Source organism: Oncorhynchus tshawytscha, unplaced genomic scaffold, assembly GCF_018296145.1.
Source record: "Oncorhynchus tshawytscha isolate Ot180627B unplaced genomic scaffold, Otsh_v2.0 Un_contig_1596_pilon_pilon, whole genome shotgun sequence".
NCBI classification, from domain to species: Eukaryota; Metazoa; Chordata; class Actinopteri; order Salmoniformes; family Salmonidae; genus Oncorhynchus; species Oncorhynchus tshawytscha.
The window spans coordinates 24,841-42,084 of NW_024608854.1; the positions used below are offsets into that span (position 1 = coordinate 24,841).

General features: G+C 43.8%; 1 long non-coding RNA gene across 1 annotated transcript; it reads right to left on the bottom strand.

Annotated features, from left to right (window-relative positions):
- Window positions 1–793: 793 nt before the first annotated feature.
- On the bottom strand, window positions 794–9,687 carry LOC121843895. The gene is made up of 3 exons (XR_006081778.1): window positions 9,581–9,687; window positions 5,685–5,717; window positions 794–845 (listed from the first exon to the last, which is right to left on the bottom strand). It is a non-coding gene; the product is annotated as an uncharacterized LOC121843895 (long non-coding RNA).
- Window positions 9,688–17,244: the final 7,557 nt, after the last annotated feature.

Here is a 17,244-nt window from a genome sequence, read left to right on the forward strand (position 1 = left end):
ATCTCTGAACACACTGCTGCTGTGAAGATTTTTAGGGAGGGAGGGAGGGTTAGGGGTAAGAGGAGTAACCCAGGTTAATCTCTGAACACACTGCGGCTGTGGAGTGAGGAGGGAGGAGGGTTAGGGGTAAGAGGAGTAACCCAGGTTAATCTCTGAACACACTGCTGCTGTGGAGTTGAGGAGGGAGAACACACTGAGGGCAGGAGGTTCATTTTAGGGGGTAAGAGGAGTAACCCAGGTTAATCTTGAACACACTGCTGCTGAAAAGTGAGGAGGGAGGAGCATCAGGGTTAGGGGTAAGAGGAGTAACCCAGGTTAATCTCTGAACACACTGCGGCTGTGAGAAAGGGAGGAGGGTTAGGGGTAAGAGGAAACCCAGGTTAATCTCTGAACACACTGCGGCTGTGGAGTGAGGAGGGAGGAGGGTTAGGGGTAAGAGGAGTAACCCAGGTTAATCTCAACACACTGCTGCTGTCTGAGGAGGGAGGAGGGTTAGGGGTAAGAGGAGTAACCCAGGTTAATCTCTGAGACACACTGCGGCTGTGGATGCTGGGAGGGAGGAGGGTTCCTCTGTCCAGTCTCAATGTAAGAGGAGTAACCCAGGTTAATCTCTGAACACACTGCGGCTGTGGAGTGAGGAGGGAGGAGGGTTAGGGGTAAGAGGAGTAACCCAGGTTAATCTCTGAACACACTGCGGCTGTGGAGTGAAGAGGAGGGAGGAGGGTTAGGGTGAAGAGAGGAGTAACCCAGGTTAATCTCTGAACACACTGCGGCTGTGGAGAGAGGAGGGAGGAGGGTTACGGGGTAAGAGGAGTAACCCAGGTTAATCTCTGAACACACTGCGGCTGTGGAGTGAGGAGGGAGGAGGGTTAAGAGGAGGACACAACATTTCCAGGAACGTTCAGAAAGAAATATGTTATGTAGAACTAAACATGCCCTCTGACATGTAAAACAGTGGGAGTCATGTGGCTGTAGTCAGGCATTTCTATCTGCATTGTTGGACAACGTTTGACAACTGAACCTGGTCACACTTTATTGTCTACTTTGTTGATGTTACTGTGATATAGGACTTACTCAAGACCTAAGGGACTTTACCCAGCTAGCAGCACATTTGGTATCCTTGGAAGTTGTGGGAAAGTGCGTTTTTGGTTTCTCATTCGTTCTGGGAACGAAGACATAGGTTTCCTGACATTTAAAATGGAACATTTTGCCTGTTCTTGGAACGTACATTTTTAGGTTGCAGGAAGGTTCTGAGAACGTTGCAGGGAGGTTCTGAGAACGTTGCAGGGAGGTTCTGAGAACGTTAGGCAGTTCCTCTGTCCAGTCTCAACGTCAACAGTGAAGAGGAGACTCTGGGATGCTGGCCTTCTAGGCAGAGTTCCTCTGTCCAGTCTCAACGTCAACAGTGAAGAGGAGACTCTGGGATGCTGGCCTTCTAGGCAGAGTTCCTCTGTCCAGTCTCAACGTCAACAGTGAAGAGGAGACTCCGGGATGCTGGCCTTCTAGGCAGAGTTCCTCTGTCCAGTCTCAACGTCAACAGTGAAGAGGAGACTGCGGGATGCTGGCCTTCTAGGCAGAGTTCCTCTGTCCAGTCTCAACGTCAACAGTGAAGAGGAGACTCTGGGATGCTGGCCTTCTAGGCAGAGTTCCTCTGTCCAGTGTCTGTGTTCTTTTGCCCATCTTAATTTCTCTTTTTATTGGCCAGTCTGAGATATGGCTTTTTATTTGAACTCTGCCTAGAATGTATGTTTTTAAATAATGTTCTCTGAGCGTTAAAACGTTTTTAAAAATTAACAATACATATCTTTGTTATGTCTTGAAGTGATATCTATATAACTGTAATTTACATCATCCCAGACAGACAGGTGACAGTACAGAACATCCCCCTACAGGGTCCTAACTAATGTTCCTGCCCTCTCTGAGACCACAGAGGTGTTCCAAACCGCATCCTAGTCCCTATGGCCCCTGGGTAGAAGTAGTGCACTATATAGTGAACAGTCTGCCATTGGGGATGCACACAGACATCTATATGCAGGCATCTATGTACAGGCTTGTTCCATCCTGCTACATTTGCATGTAAAGGAATTTGAATCTGTGAAATGGTACTGACAAAAAAACAACAAACAGAGTACACAGACAAGAAACAGAATATACAGACAGCCAACTAAAATAATATACAGACAACAAGCAGAGTACACAGACAAGAAACAGAATATACAGACAGCCAACTAAAATAATATACAGACAACAAGCAGAGTACACAGACAAGAAACAGAATATACAGACAGCCAACTAAAATAATATACAGACAACAAGCAGAGTACACAGACAAGAAACAGAATATACAGACAGCCAACTAAAATAATATACAGACAACAAGCAGAGTACACAGACAAGAAACAGAATATACAGACAGCCAACTAAAATAATATACAGACAACAAGCAGAGTACACAGACAAGAAACAGAATATACAGACAGCCAACTAAAATAATATACAGACAACAAGCAGAGTACACAGACAATAAACAGAATCTACAGACAAACAGAATCTACAGACAAACAGAATCTACAGACAAACAGAATCTACAGACAAACAGAATCTACAGACAAACAGAATCTACAGACAAACAGAATCTACAGACAAACAGAATCTACAGACAAACAGAATCTACAGACAAACAGAATCTACAGACAAACAGAATCTACAGACAAACAGAATCTACAGACAAACAAACAGAATCTACAGACAAACAAACAGAATCTACAGACAAACAGAATCTACAGACAAACAGAATCTACAGACAATAAACAGAATCTACAGACAAACAGAATCTACAGACAAACAGAATCTACAGACAAACAGAATCTACAGACAAACAGAATCTACAGACAAACAGAATCTACAGACAAACAGAATCTACAGACAAACAGAATCTACAGACAAACAAACAGAATCTACAGACAAACAGAATCTACAGACAAACAGAATCTACAGACAAACAGAATCTACAGACAAACAGAATCTACAGACAAACAGAATCTACAGACAAACAGAATCTACAGACAAACAGAATCTACAGACAAACAGAATATACAGACAGACAATTATCAGAATATACAGACAGACAATTATCAGAATATACAGACAGACAATTATCAGAATATACAGACATATACAGTTGAAGTCGGGAAGTTTACATACACCTTAGCAAAATACCTTTAAACTCAGATTTCACAATTCCTGACATTTATTCAGAGTCACAATTCCCCTTCTTAGGTCAGTTAGGATCACCACGTTATTTTAAGAATGTAGAATGTCAGAATAATAGAAGACAGAATGATTTATTTCAGCTTTATTTCTTTCAATACATTCCCAGCGGGTCAGACGTTTACATACACTCAATTAGTATTTGGTAGCATTGCCTTTAAATTGTTTAACTTGGGTCAAACGTTTTGGGTAGCCTTCCACAAGCTTCCCACAATAGTTGGGTGAATTTGGGCCCATTCCTCCTGACAGAGCTGGTGTAACTGAATCAGGTTTGTAGGACTCCTTGCTCGCACACGCTTTTTAAGTTCTGCCAACACACTTTCTATAGGATTAAGGTCAGGGCGTTGTGATGGCCACTTCAATACCTTAACTTTGTTGTCTTTATGCCATTTTGCCACAACTTTGGAAGTATGCTTGGGGTCATTGTCCATTTGGAAGATCCATTTGCGACCAAGCTTCAACTTCCTGACTGATGTCTCGAGATGTTAGATCAATATATCCACATAATTTTACTTCTCATGATGCCATCTGTTTGGTGAAGTGCACCAGTCCCTCCTGACGCATAGCACCCCCACAACATGATGCTGTCACCTCCATGCTTCACGGTTGGGATGGTGTTCTTCGGCTTGCAAGCCTGCCCATTTTTCCTCCAAACATAACGATGGACATTATGACCAAACAGTTATATTTTTGTTTCATTAGACCAGAGGACATTTCTCCAACAAGTATGATCTTTGTCCCCATGTGCAGTTGCAAACCGTAGTCTGGATTTTTTTATGGCGGTTTTGGAGCAGTGGCTTCTTCCTTGCTGAGCGGCCTTTCAGGTTATGTCGATATCGAACACATTTTACTGTGGATATAGATACTTTTGTAACTATTTCCTCCAGCATCTTCACAAGGTCCTTTAATGTTGTTCTGGGATTGATTTGCACTTTTCGCACCAAAGTACGTTCATCTCTAGTAGACAGAACGCATCTCTTTCCTGAGCGGTATGACGGCTGCGTGGTCCCATGGTGTTCATTCTTGCGTACTATTGTTTGTACAGATGAATGTGGTACCTTCAGGCATTTGGAAATTGCTCCCAAGGATGAACCAGACTTTGCGGAGGTCTGCAATTGTATTTCTGAGGTCTTGGCTGATTTATTTTGATTTTCCCATGATTTCAAGCTAAGAGGCACTGAGTTTGAAGGTAGGCCTAGGGATACATCCACGGGTACACCTCCAATTGACTCAAAGTATGGCAATTAGCCTATCAGAAGCTTCTAAAGCCATGACATCATTTTCTGAAATTTTCTGTTTACAGGCTCAGTCAACTAGGTGTATGTAAATGTCTGACCCATTGAAATTGTGATACATTGAATTATAAGTGAAATAGACTGTCTGTAAACAATTGTTGGAAAAATGACTTGTGTCATGCACAAAGTAGGTATCCTAACCGACTTGCCAAGACTATAGTTTGTTAACAAGAGTGGTTGAAAAACGAGTTTTAATGACTCAAACCTCAGTGTATGTAATCTTCCGACTCCAACTGTATATATGATGGGATCCCCTTTGCCTTTTGTCTTTGTCGTACATTGTTTTCCTGAGAGGAATATCTCCTACTATTTCATGAGTACTGTACTTTATATTTTGCACATTGGGTTGGCCCTGTGGCTTTTTAAAAATAAAGATATATTTTAAGCACAACAGTGCATGTGAACTACCGAATTCAACTGTAGCTGTATTGACACAAATCCACATGTGGTATGTACACTATAAACACTGAGATACAGTGTGGTATGTACACTATAAACACTGTCAGCTACAGTGTGGTATGTACACTATAAACACTGAGATACAGTGTGGTATGTACACTATAAACACTGTCAGCTACAGTGTGGTATGTACACTATAAACACTAAGATACAGTGTGGTATGTACACTATAAACACTGAGATCCAGTGTGGTATGTACACTATAAACACTAAGATACAGTGTGGTATGTACACTATAAACACTGAGATACAGTGTGGTATGTACACTATAAACACTGAGATCCAGTGTGGTATGTACACTATAAACACTGAGATACAGTGTGGTATGTACACTATAAACACTGAGATCCAGTGTGGTATGTACACTATAAACACTAAGATACAGTGTGGTATGTACACTATAAACACTGAGATACAGTGTGGTATGTACACTATAAACACTGAGATCCAGTGTGGTATGTACACTATAAACACTAAGATACAGTGTGGTATGTACACTATAAACACTGAGATACAGTGTGGTATGTACACTATAAACACTGAGATACAGTGCACTGCTATACGGTTGACATGGACTATCATACATAAGATATATTTTACAATCCCATATTTACATTTAATTTATTTTCTTATAAGAATAAAATCAGTGAAACAACTTACGTTTTTCTTCAGCTGGACCGTTGTTGCATCTTCCTGCAAAACACAAAACACATCACACTAGAAGTACGTGTAGTAGAACCCCCAGACTCTATGTAACCTACTGCAGTGGTTCTCTAACCTCTCCTGGAGAACCCCCAGACTCTATGTAACCTACTGCAGTGGTTCTCTAACCTCTCCTGGAGAACCCCCAGACTCTATGTAACCTACTGCAGTGGTTCTCTAACCTCTCCTGGAGAACCCCCAGACTCTATGTAACCTACTGCAGTGGTTCTCTAACCTCTCCTGGAGAACCCCCAGACTCTATGTAACCTACTGCAGTGGTTATATAACCTCTCCTGGAGAACCCCCAGACTCTATGTAACCTACTGCAGTGGTTATATAACCTCTCCTGGAGAACCCCAGACTTTATGTAACCTACTGCAGTGGTTCTCTAACCTCTCCTGGAGAAACCCCAGACTCTATGTAACCTACTGCAGTGGTTCTCTAACCTCTCCTGGAGAACCCCAGACTCTATGTAACCTACTGCAGTGGTTCTCTAACCTCTCCTGGAGAAACCCCAGACTTTATGTAACCTACTGCAGTGGTTATATAACCTCTCCTGGAGAAACCCCAGACTCTATGTAACCTCCTGGAGCAGTGGTTATATAACCTCTCCTGGAGAACCCCCAGACTTATGTAACCTACTGCAGTGGTTCTCTAACCTCTCCTGGAGAACCCCCAGACTCTATGTAACCTACTGCAGTGGTTCTCTAACCTCTCCTGGAGAACCCCCAGACTTTATGTAACCTACTGCAGTGGTTATATAACCTCTCCTGGAGAACCCCCAGACTTTATGTAACCTACTGCAGTGGTTCTCTAACCTCTCCTGGAGAACCCCCAGACTCTATGTAACCTACTGCAGTGGTTCTCTAACCTCTCCTGGAGAACCCCCAGACTTTATGTAACCTACTGCAGTGGTTCTATAACCTCTCCTGGAGAACCCCAGACTTTATGTAACCTACTGCAGTGGTTCTCTAACCTCTCCTGGAGAACCCCCAGACTCTATGTAACCTACTGCAGTGGTTCTCTAACCTCTCCTGGAGAACCCCAGACTCTATGTAACCTACTGCAGTGGTTCTCTAACCTCTCCTGGAGAACCCCAGACTCTATGTAACCTACTGCAGTGGTTCTCTAACCTCTCCTGGAGAACCCCAGAGTCTATGTAGCCTACTGCAGTGCTTCTCCAACATCTCCTTGAGAACCCGTAGACCTACCATGTACAGTGGGCTCCAAAATTACTAGCGCTCCTGACTGGCAATGGACAAACAATACTTAAAAAAATATAAACAATATAATTATAGAGATAAACTCAAAATACCAACATGTGAGAAATACTGGACTTTATTAATGTTTCAATGGAACCAACCGAAATCATAATTATTTAATACAAAATAAATTTTACCAAAATCAAGGTTTCATCATTCTTGGCACTCATTTACTACTTAGTGCAACAACCTCTGGCAAGGATAACAGCATGGTCTTTTCCTGTAATGTTTGACAAGGTTAAGGAACATATTTGGAGGGATTTTGGACCACTCTATGCAGATCCTTTCAAGATCCTTCACATTCTTGGGTTTGCGCTTATCAACTGCCCCTCTTCAACTCATCCCACAGGTTTTCAATTGGATTGAGGTCTGGTGACTGAGATGGCCATGGCAGAACATTGATTTTGTTGTCACAGAACCATTTCTGTGTGGATCTTGAGGTATGTTTTGGGTCATTGTCTTGTTGGAAAGTCTACATACGGCCAAGTCCCAGCCTTCAGGCAGAGGCAACCAGATTGTCAGCCAAAATTGCCTGATACTTGGTGGAATCAATTATGCTATCAATCTTAGCCAGTGCCCCTGGACCTCTGAATTAAAACAGCCCCAAAAATTGACCCACCAAAACAGCCCCTGGAATTAAAACAAAACATCACTGACCCACCACCATATTTCACCGTGGGTATGAGGTGCCTCTCCTTGTATGCATCTCTGTTTCTACGCCAAACATGCCGATGCTGTATCTGACCAAAACGTTCAATTTTGTCTCATCTGACCAGAGCACCTTCTTCCAGTTATAATGTAAATGACGTTTGGTAAACTCCAAGCGTTTGCGTCTGTGTCTTGGGGTCAGAAAGGGCTTTCTTCTGGCAACCCTTCCAAAGAGCCTGTGGTTGTGGAGATTGTAGTATCTGTCCATGGGACCACTTTAAGCTGTACACTACACAAAGCTGGGCTTTATGGAAGAGTGGACAGAAAAAAGCCATTGCTTAAAGAAAAAAATAAGCAAACACGTTTGGTGTTCACCAACAGGCATGTGGGAGATTCCCCAAACATATGGAAGAAGGTACTCTGGTCAGATGAGACTAAAAGTGAGCTTTTTGGCCATCTAAGAAAACACTATGTCTGGCGCAAACCCAACACCTCATCACCCCCGAGAATACCATCCCCACAGTGATGCATGGTGGTGGCAGCAGCATCATGCTGTGGGGATGTTTTTTATCTGCAGGGACTGGGAAACTGGTCAGAATTTAATGAATGATGGATGGCGCTAAATCCAAGGAAATTCTTGATGGAAACCTGTTTCAGTCTTCCAGAGATTTGAGACTGGGAAGGAGGTTCACCTTCCAGCAGGACAATGACCCTAAGCATACCACTAAATCAACTCTCTAGTGGTTTAAGGGGAAACATTTAAATGTCTTGGAATGGCCTAGTCAAAGCCCAGACCTCAATCCAATTGAGAATCTGTGATATGTGTTAAAGATTGCTGTGCACCAGCGAAACCCATCCAACTTGAAGGAGCTGGAGCAGTTTTGCCTTGAAGAACAGGCAAAGATCCCAGTGGCTAGATGTGCCAAGCTTATAGAGACAGACCCCAAGAGACTTGCAGCTGTAATTGCTGCAAAACGTGGCTCTACACAGTACTGACTTTTGGAGGGTGAATAGTTATGCACGCTAAATTTCTGTTTTTTTTGTCTCCCAATAAGAAAAAATATGTTGCATCTTCAAAGCGGTAGGTATGTTGTGTAAATCAAATTATATATTACCCCTCCCTAAAAACGATTTTAATTCCAGGTTGTAAAGGCAACAAAATAGGGAAAAATGCCAAGGGTGTGAATACTTTCGCAAGCCACTGTAGAACGTCAGACACCAGCACAGATGAAGAATCAACATCTGTGATGACATTTACTTTGACATTTTTTCTAAAATTATATTGCACTTATAAACGGATACTGTGGTTTGGACTTAACATTTTTAGTAACCTGACTTGAAATACTAGTAACCTGACTTGAAATACTTGTAACCTGATGTGAAATACTAGTAACCTGACTTGAAAAATACTAGAAATACTAGTTACCTGACTTGAAATACTAGTTACCTGACTAGTTGACTTGAAATACTAGTTACCTGACTTGAAATACTAGTAACCTGACTTGAAATAAGTTACTGACTTGAAATACTAGTTACCTGACTTGAAATACCTGAGTAACCTGACTTGATACTAGTAACCTGACTTGAAATACTAGTAACCTGACTTGAAATACTAGTAACCTGACTTGAAATACTAGTAACCTGACTTGAAATACGAGTAACCTGACTTGAAATACTCATACTGAGTTTGAGTAAACGTTATATTTTTAAAGGGACAGTGCACCTTAACGTTTCTATACAGAAACCTAAAGCCTAAAACCCCAAGCAGCCATGCAGATGTAGAAGGATGGACCGCTAGGCTGTAGCAAACAAAGACTATACGCTTTTATAAAATCACATGGGAAAAAAAAAAAGACAATTGTCTCAGAAACGACCTCACAACTTACTTCAATAGCTCCGTGATGCGTAACCAGCCATGATGAATGAATACAAGTGGTACTTTACCCGAATTGTGGTCTCCAGGCTGGCAGAACCGTTGAGGGGCACACCAGCATATCGACAGGACACTGAAGAGGGTAAAAACGGTTAAGGACGTCTTATATTCCGTTGTGTCCATAGTGATGTGGCAGGCTTGGTACGGAGTGGAGCAGGTCTGCTATACACTCTGTAATTACACTACACTACCTCCCACAGATTCAATTCCTCGGTCTCTCTCTCTCTCACCCCTCTCTCTCCCTCTCCCCTGTCTCTCTCTCCTACCTCCCACAGATTAAAAAGTTCTCTCTAGTCTACCTTCCACAGATGAAAATGTTTTTTTCTCTCTCTGTCTCCCTCTCTCCTACCTCACAGTTGAAAACGTATTTCTTTCTCTCTCCCTCTCTCTCTCTCCCTCTCCCCTGTCCCCCTCTCTCCTACCTCACAGTTGAAAACGTATTCTTCTTTCTCTCTCCCCCTTTCCCTCTCTCCCTCTCCCCTCTCTCTCTCTCTCCTAACTCCCACAGTTGAAAAACGTTTTCTCCTCTCCCTGTCTCTCTCCCTGAACCCCCACAGCCAGGAAAATCAGGAGAATACTCTTCCAGTAGATCATATTACAGAAGACATCCAGAGTGTGTGTGTGTGTGTGTGTGTGTGTGTGTGTGTGTGTGTGTGTGTGTGTGTGTGTGTGTGTGTGTGTGTGTTGGTGGGAAGACAAAAGAGAAACATGTCCTACCGTGTGTGTTGAACGGGTGGATTAAATGTAAAGACCTCTTGGTTTATAGTTTGTGACATCAGAGAGAAGAGTCTCTTATTACTGGAAGCTGTCTGAGGAATTTCAGTCTGTGTTTGTGTTGTGTGTGTGTGTGCATCTCAAGAGTCTTGGCAGTGTATTTAGTCCCAGAGAGGTTGTCCAGGAGACAGCGGAACTTAAAATGGGAAAGCCACAATGACAGTCTGTCCCTGCATCCCCTAATGACACTACCAGCCAGGTTAAATAAAATATTAAATAAAAACAAACTTTTAGCCTCTTCATTTTCATGTTCCTTACAACCTCATGCTAATCGCATTAGCCTAGGTTTGCTCAACCTCATGCTGATCGCATTAGCCTAGGTTAGCTCAACCTCATGCTAATCGCATTAGCCTACGTTAGCTCAACCTCATGCTAATCGCGTTAGCCTACGTTAGCTCAACCTCATGCTAATCGCATTAGCCTACGTTAGCTCAACCTCATGCTAATCGCATTAGCCTACGTTAGCTCAACCTCATGCTAATCGCATTAGCCTACGTTAGCTCAACCTCATGCTAATCGCATTAGCCTACGTTAGCTCAACCTCATGCTAATCGCATTAGCCTACGTTAGCTTAACCGTCCCGAAGAAGTTTTAAACACTTGGTATTTAATGACTAAAACTTTAATCTATGTTTACTTTCACTTCACACATAGACGTTTAGCCTCTCTCCCCATCTGAAATGTTTGACTCTGAAGTGGGACCGTGATACCTTGTTGGTCTAATAAAGTGCACTACTTTTAGGGAATAGGTGCACTACTTTAGACCAGGGCCCATAGGGAATAGGGTGCACTACTTTAGACCAGGGCCCATAGGGAATAGGGTGCACTACTTTAGACCACAGGGCCCATAGGGAATAGGGTGCACTACTTTAGACCAGGGCCCATAGGGAATAGGGTGCACTACTTTAGACCACAGGGCCCATAGGGAATAGGGTGCACTACTTTAGACCAGGGCCCATAGGGAATAGGGTGCACTACTTTAGACCACAGGGCCCATAGGGAATAGGGTGCACTACTTAGACCACAGGGCCCATAGAGAATATGATGCACTACTTTAGACCACAGGGCCCATAGAGAATAGGGTGCACTACATTAGACCACAGGGCCCATAGGGAATAGGGTGCACTACTTTAGACCACAGGGCCCATAGAGAATAGGGTGCACTACTTTAGACCACAGGGCCCATAGAGAATAGGGTGCACTAATTTAGACCACAGGGCCCATAGAGAATAGGGTTTACTGTTCCATTTGGGATGCAGTTTGTTGTCACAAAATAACATTTAATTATCTGACATTTTCACAGTTAATAAATAACTTACTGAAACAATTTTAGAATCATGTCTTTAAAGTTCACTTTGACTTCAAACACACAAACTCACTGTCAATACAACTCAATGTAAAACGAGTGTCCATTGAAAACATCTCTGAAGACCCTCTATAAAACAGGCTAGTGAAAACAGAAGCTAAAACAGGCTGAAAACATCTCTGAAGACCCTCTATAAAACAGGCTAGTGAAAACAGAGCCATTGTTGCCAGGAATGTGAGGTATGTTACTCAGGGAGCCTTCTGAGGTATGGAGGGATACCTTAAGGACACACACACACACCGAGCACACACACACGCAAAACACACACATTCACAAAAAACACAAACACACACACACACCGAGCACACACACACACATTCACAAAAAAACACAAACACACACACTCCGAGTCGGTACGCACAATTCCTCCACCGCGGGGGAAAACACAGGGGACTTCAGACTGTAGAAACAGGGTCAGACTGTAGAAACAGGCTCAGACTGTAGAAACAGGCTCAGACTGTAGAAACAGGCTCAGACTGTAGAAACAGGCTCAGATGGTAGAAACAGGCTCAGACTGTAGAAACAGGCTCAGATGGTAGAAACAGGCTCAGACTGTAGAAACAGGCTCAGATGGTAGAAACAGGCTCAGATGGTAGAAACAGGCTCAGACGGTAGAAACGGGCTCAGACGGTAGAAACAGGCTCAGATGGTAGAAACAGGCTCAGATGGTAGAAACAGCCTCAGACGGTAGAAACAGGCTCAGATGGTAGAAACAGCCTCAGACGGTAGAAACAGGCTCAGACGGTAGAAACAGCCTCAGACGGTAGAAACAGCCTCAGACTGTAGAAACAGCCTCAGACTGTAGAAACAGGCTCAGACTGTAGAAACAGGCTCAGACTGTAGAAACAGGCTCAGACTGTAGAAACAGGCACAGACTGTAGAAACAGGCTCAGACTGTAGAAACAGGCTCCATGTAGCATTATGAGAGCAGCTCACACTACTACTGGGTTACAATTGGACTGTAAGGCTGGTATGAATGTCCTGCTTAATGTAGTGTAAGGCTGGTATGAATGTCCTGCTATAAGGCTGGTATGAATGTCCTGCTATAAGGCCGGTATGAATGTCCTGCTATAAGGCTGGTATGAATGTCCTGCTATAAGGCTGGTATGAATGTCCTGCTATAAGGCTGGTATGAATGTCCTGCTATAAGGCTGGTATGAGTGTCCTGCTATAAGGCTGGTATGAATGTCCTGCTATAAGGCTGGTATGAATGTCCTGTAAGGCTGGTATGAATGTCCTGCTATAAGGCTGGTATGAATGTCCTGCTATAAGGCTGATATGAATGTCCTGCTATAAGGCTGGTATGAATGTCCTGCTTAATGTAGTGTAAGGCTGGTATGAATGTCCTGCTATAAGGCTGGTATGAATGTCCTGCTATAAGGCTGGTATGAATGTCCTGCTATAAGGCTGGTATGAATGTCCTGCTTAATGTAGTGTAAGGCTGGTATGAATGTCCTGCTATAAGGCTGGTATGAATGTCCTGCTTAATGTAGTGTAAGGCTGGTATGAATGTCCTACTTAATGTAGTGTAAGGCTGGTATGAATGTCCTGCTATAAGGCTGGTATGAATGTCCTGCTAATGTAGTGTAAGGCTGGTATGAATGTCCTGCTATAAGGCTGGTATGAATGTCCTGCTATAAGGCTGGTATGAATGTCCTGCTTAATGTAGTGTAAGGCTGGTATGAATGTCCTGCTATAAGGCTGGTATGAATGTCCTGCTATAAGGCTGGTATGAATGTCCTGCTATAAGGCTGGTATGAATGTCCTGCTATAAGGCTGGTATGAATGTCCTGCTATAAGGCTGGTATGAATGTCCTGCTATAAGGCTGGTATGAATGTCCTGCTATAAGGCTGGTATGAATGTCCTGCTATAAGGCTGGTATGAATGTCCTGCTATAAGGCTGGTATGAATGTCCTGCTATAAGGCTGGTATGAATGTCCTGCTATAAGGCTGGTATGAATGTCCTGCTATAAGGCTGGTATGAATGTCCTGCTATAAGGCTGGTATGAATGTCCTGCTTAATGTAGTGTAAGGCTGGTATGAATGTCCTGCTTAATGTAGTGTAAGGCTGGTATGAATGTCCTGCTATAAGGCTGGTATGAATGTCCTGCTATAAGGCTGGTATGAATGTCCTGCTATAAGGCTGGTATGAATGTCCTGCTTAATGTACTGTAAGGCTGGTATGAATGTCCTGCTTAATGTAGTGTAAGGCTGGTATGAACGCCTCTAAGAAGAGGCAACGCAACATGTGGAGGTAAAGAGGTATGTGGCTGTAGGTGGTATAGAGGTATGTGGCTGTAGGTGGAGGTATAGAAGGCTAGGTATGAGGTATGTAGCTGTAGGTGGAGGCTAGAGGTATGTGACTGTAGGTGGAGGTATAATGTGGCTGGTATGAGGTATGTGACCTGGTATAGGTATGGACTGTAGGTGGGTATGAGGTATGTGGCTGTAGGTGGAGGTTAGGTATGGCTGTAGTGGAGGTAAAGAGGTATGTGACTGTAGGTGGAGGTAAAGAGGTAATGTGACTGTAGGTGGAATATAGAGGTATGTGACTGTAGGTGGAGGTATAGAGGTATGTGACTGTAAGTGGAGGTAAAGAGGTATGTGACTGTAGGTGGAGGTAAAGAGGTATGTGACTGTAGGTGGAGTATAGAGGTATGTGACTGTAGGTGGAGGTATAGAGGTATGTAGCTGTAGGTGTAGGTGACTGAGGTGGAGGTAAAGAGGTATGTGACTGTAGGTGGAGGGAGGTATGTGAAAGAGGTATGTAGCTGTAGGTGGAGATATAGAGGTATGTGACTGTAGGTGGAGTATGTGACTGTAGAGGTATGTGACTGTAGGTGGAGGTGATAGGTGGAGGTATAGAGGTATGGGACTGTAGGTGGAGGTATAGAGGTATGTGACTGTAGGTGGAGGTAAAGAGGTATGGGACTGTAGGTGGAGGTAAAGAGGTATGGGACTGTAGGTGGAGGTATAGAGGTATGGGACTGTAGGTGGAGGTATGTGACTGTAGGTGGAGGTAAAGAGGTATGTGACCACTCTAACCCCTTTACACTCTACACTCTAACCCTCTACACTCTAACCCTCTACACTCTAACCTTCTACATCTTATGAACACTTATTAAGGTAATGAGTCAGATTACAACTGTTGTCATAAACAGACATTTGAGGACTGAAACCCAGCTGCCACGTCAGGAGGCCAGTCCACAGATGTGGTAAAACACTCCCACCTAGTGACCAGCGCTTGAACTACAGGCTGCATTTAATTTGCCAGCGACACTTCTCCGGTTTGACCACTAGATGACGCCACACTCGTCGTTTGGTAAATTGTAAAATCTCAATTGCGTTTCCTCGCATTCTCTCTCCTAGCCTCCTTCTCAAAACCCATTGGAGTAGAAGGTCAGAGGTGATGAACAGAGGGCTCCCAAGTGGGGCAGGGGTCCAAAGGCACTGCATCTCAGCCCAAGAGGCATCACTACAGTCCCTGGTTCAATTCTAGGCTGTATCATATCTGGCTGTGTCCCACAGGGTGGTGCACAATTGGCCCAGTGTTGTCCGGGAGTAGGCTGTCATTGTAAACAAGAATTTGTTCTTAACTGACTTGCCTAGTTAAAGAAAGGTTACATAATTTTTTTAATACTTTGATCTTCTTATTCAATGGGTTTTGAAAATGGAAGCGAAGAGAGACATTGCAACGAAACAAGGAACTGCAATTGAGATTAAGATTAACTTCTTTTTTTCACTATTTTTTTGAACAAATTAGATTTTATATTTTCAGGTAGATGTTCAGTTGGTGAGAGACTCACCACAATGAGATCAGGATTTCAAATCAAATAAAATGTATCAATCTATTCATCTACAAGAGATATTTTGAAACACATTCCAAGACACAGAGACAAGGTGTCTCTTTATGAGGCGGTTAGAACCACCACCCGAGAGTAGACTAGAGTACACACACACACACATTAGAGTCACCTGGTGTAGTGCTATGAGAATATGTCTTGGCAAGAAAATCACAGACACTAAAAGGATGCGGTCAGCGGGACACACATACACAGAGGTCAGTGGAGGCTGCTGAGGCTCATAGGCTGGAACGGAGCCAATGGAATGTTATTCTCTCTCTCTCTCTCTCTCTCTCTCACTCTCTCTCTCACTCTCTCTCTCTCTCTCTCTCTCTCTCTCTCTCCTCTCTCTCCTCTCTCACTCCTCTCTCTCTCTCTCTCTCTCTCTCTCCTCCTCTCTCCCTCTCACACTCTCTCTCTCTCTCCTCCCTCACTCCTCTCCCTCTCTCTCTCTCTCTCTCCCTCTCTCTCCCTCTCTCACTCTCCTCTCTCTCCTCTCCTCTCCTCTACTCTCTCTCCCTCTCTCCTCTCTCACTCTCACTCTCACTCTCTCTCTCCTCTCTCTCTCTCCTCTCTCACTCTCTCCCTCTCCTCTCTCTCTCTCTCACTCTCTCTCTCACTCCTCTCTCACTCTCACTCCTCTCCTCTCTCACTCTCTCTCTCTCTCTCTCACTCTCTCACACTCTTCTGGCAGATATTCTCTCCCTCTCTCACTCTCCTCTCTCCTCTCTCTCTCTCCTCTTTTTCTTGGCAGATATTTCTCAAGCTAAACAAACCAAAGACTTTTGCACTGAAGTCTTAACACACACACACCTACTTTGACAGTTCAACAGAGGCAGAGGGGCAGTCTAAAGATCAGAATGTGTGTGTGTGCATGTAACCAACCAAGTCTCTGCACAGTTGAACTAAAGGGCATCTACAACTGAACTAAAGGGGGTCTACATTTTTTTTGGGGTGATTTTTCCCAGAAACCTGTTGTTGTGTAAACAACAAAAGCTGAAGACGTTGTTTTACCGTTTTAAAAAATACTTTTGAGAGCGGAAACTTGTGCTTCCAGAGGCAGTTTGGAAATGAGGTAGTGAGTGTTGCAACCGAAGATAGATGATTTCTACACAGCACCCGGCAGTCCCGTTCTGTGAGCTTGTGTGGCCTGCCACTTCTCGGCTGAGCCGTTGTTGCTCCTAGACGTTTCCAGTCCACCAGTAACTAGGTTTCCATTCAGTCCACCAGTAGTCCATTCAGTCCACCAGTAGCTGGTTTCCATTCAGTCCACCAGTAGTCCATTCAGTCCACCAGTAGTCCATTCAGTCCACCAGTAGTAGTCCATTCAGGTAGCTAGGTTCCATTCAGTCCACCAGTAGCTAGGTTTCCATTCAGTCCACCAGTAGCTAGGTGTCCATTCAGTCCACCAGTAGCTAGGTGTCCATTCAGTCCACCAGTAGCTAGGTTTCCATTCAGTCCACCAGTAGCTAGGTTTCCATTCAGTCCACCAGTAGCTAGGTTTCCATTCAGTCCACCAGTAGTAGTCCATTCAGTCCACCAGTAGCTAGGTTTCCATTCAGTCCACCAGTAGTCCCAGTCCCAGTAGCTAGGTTTCCATTCAGTCCACCAGTAGCTGGTTTCCATTCAGTCCACCAGTAGCTAGGTTTCCATTCAGTCCACCAGTAGGTAGGTTTCCATTCAGTCCACCAGT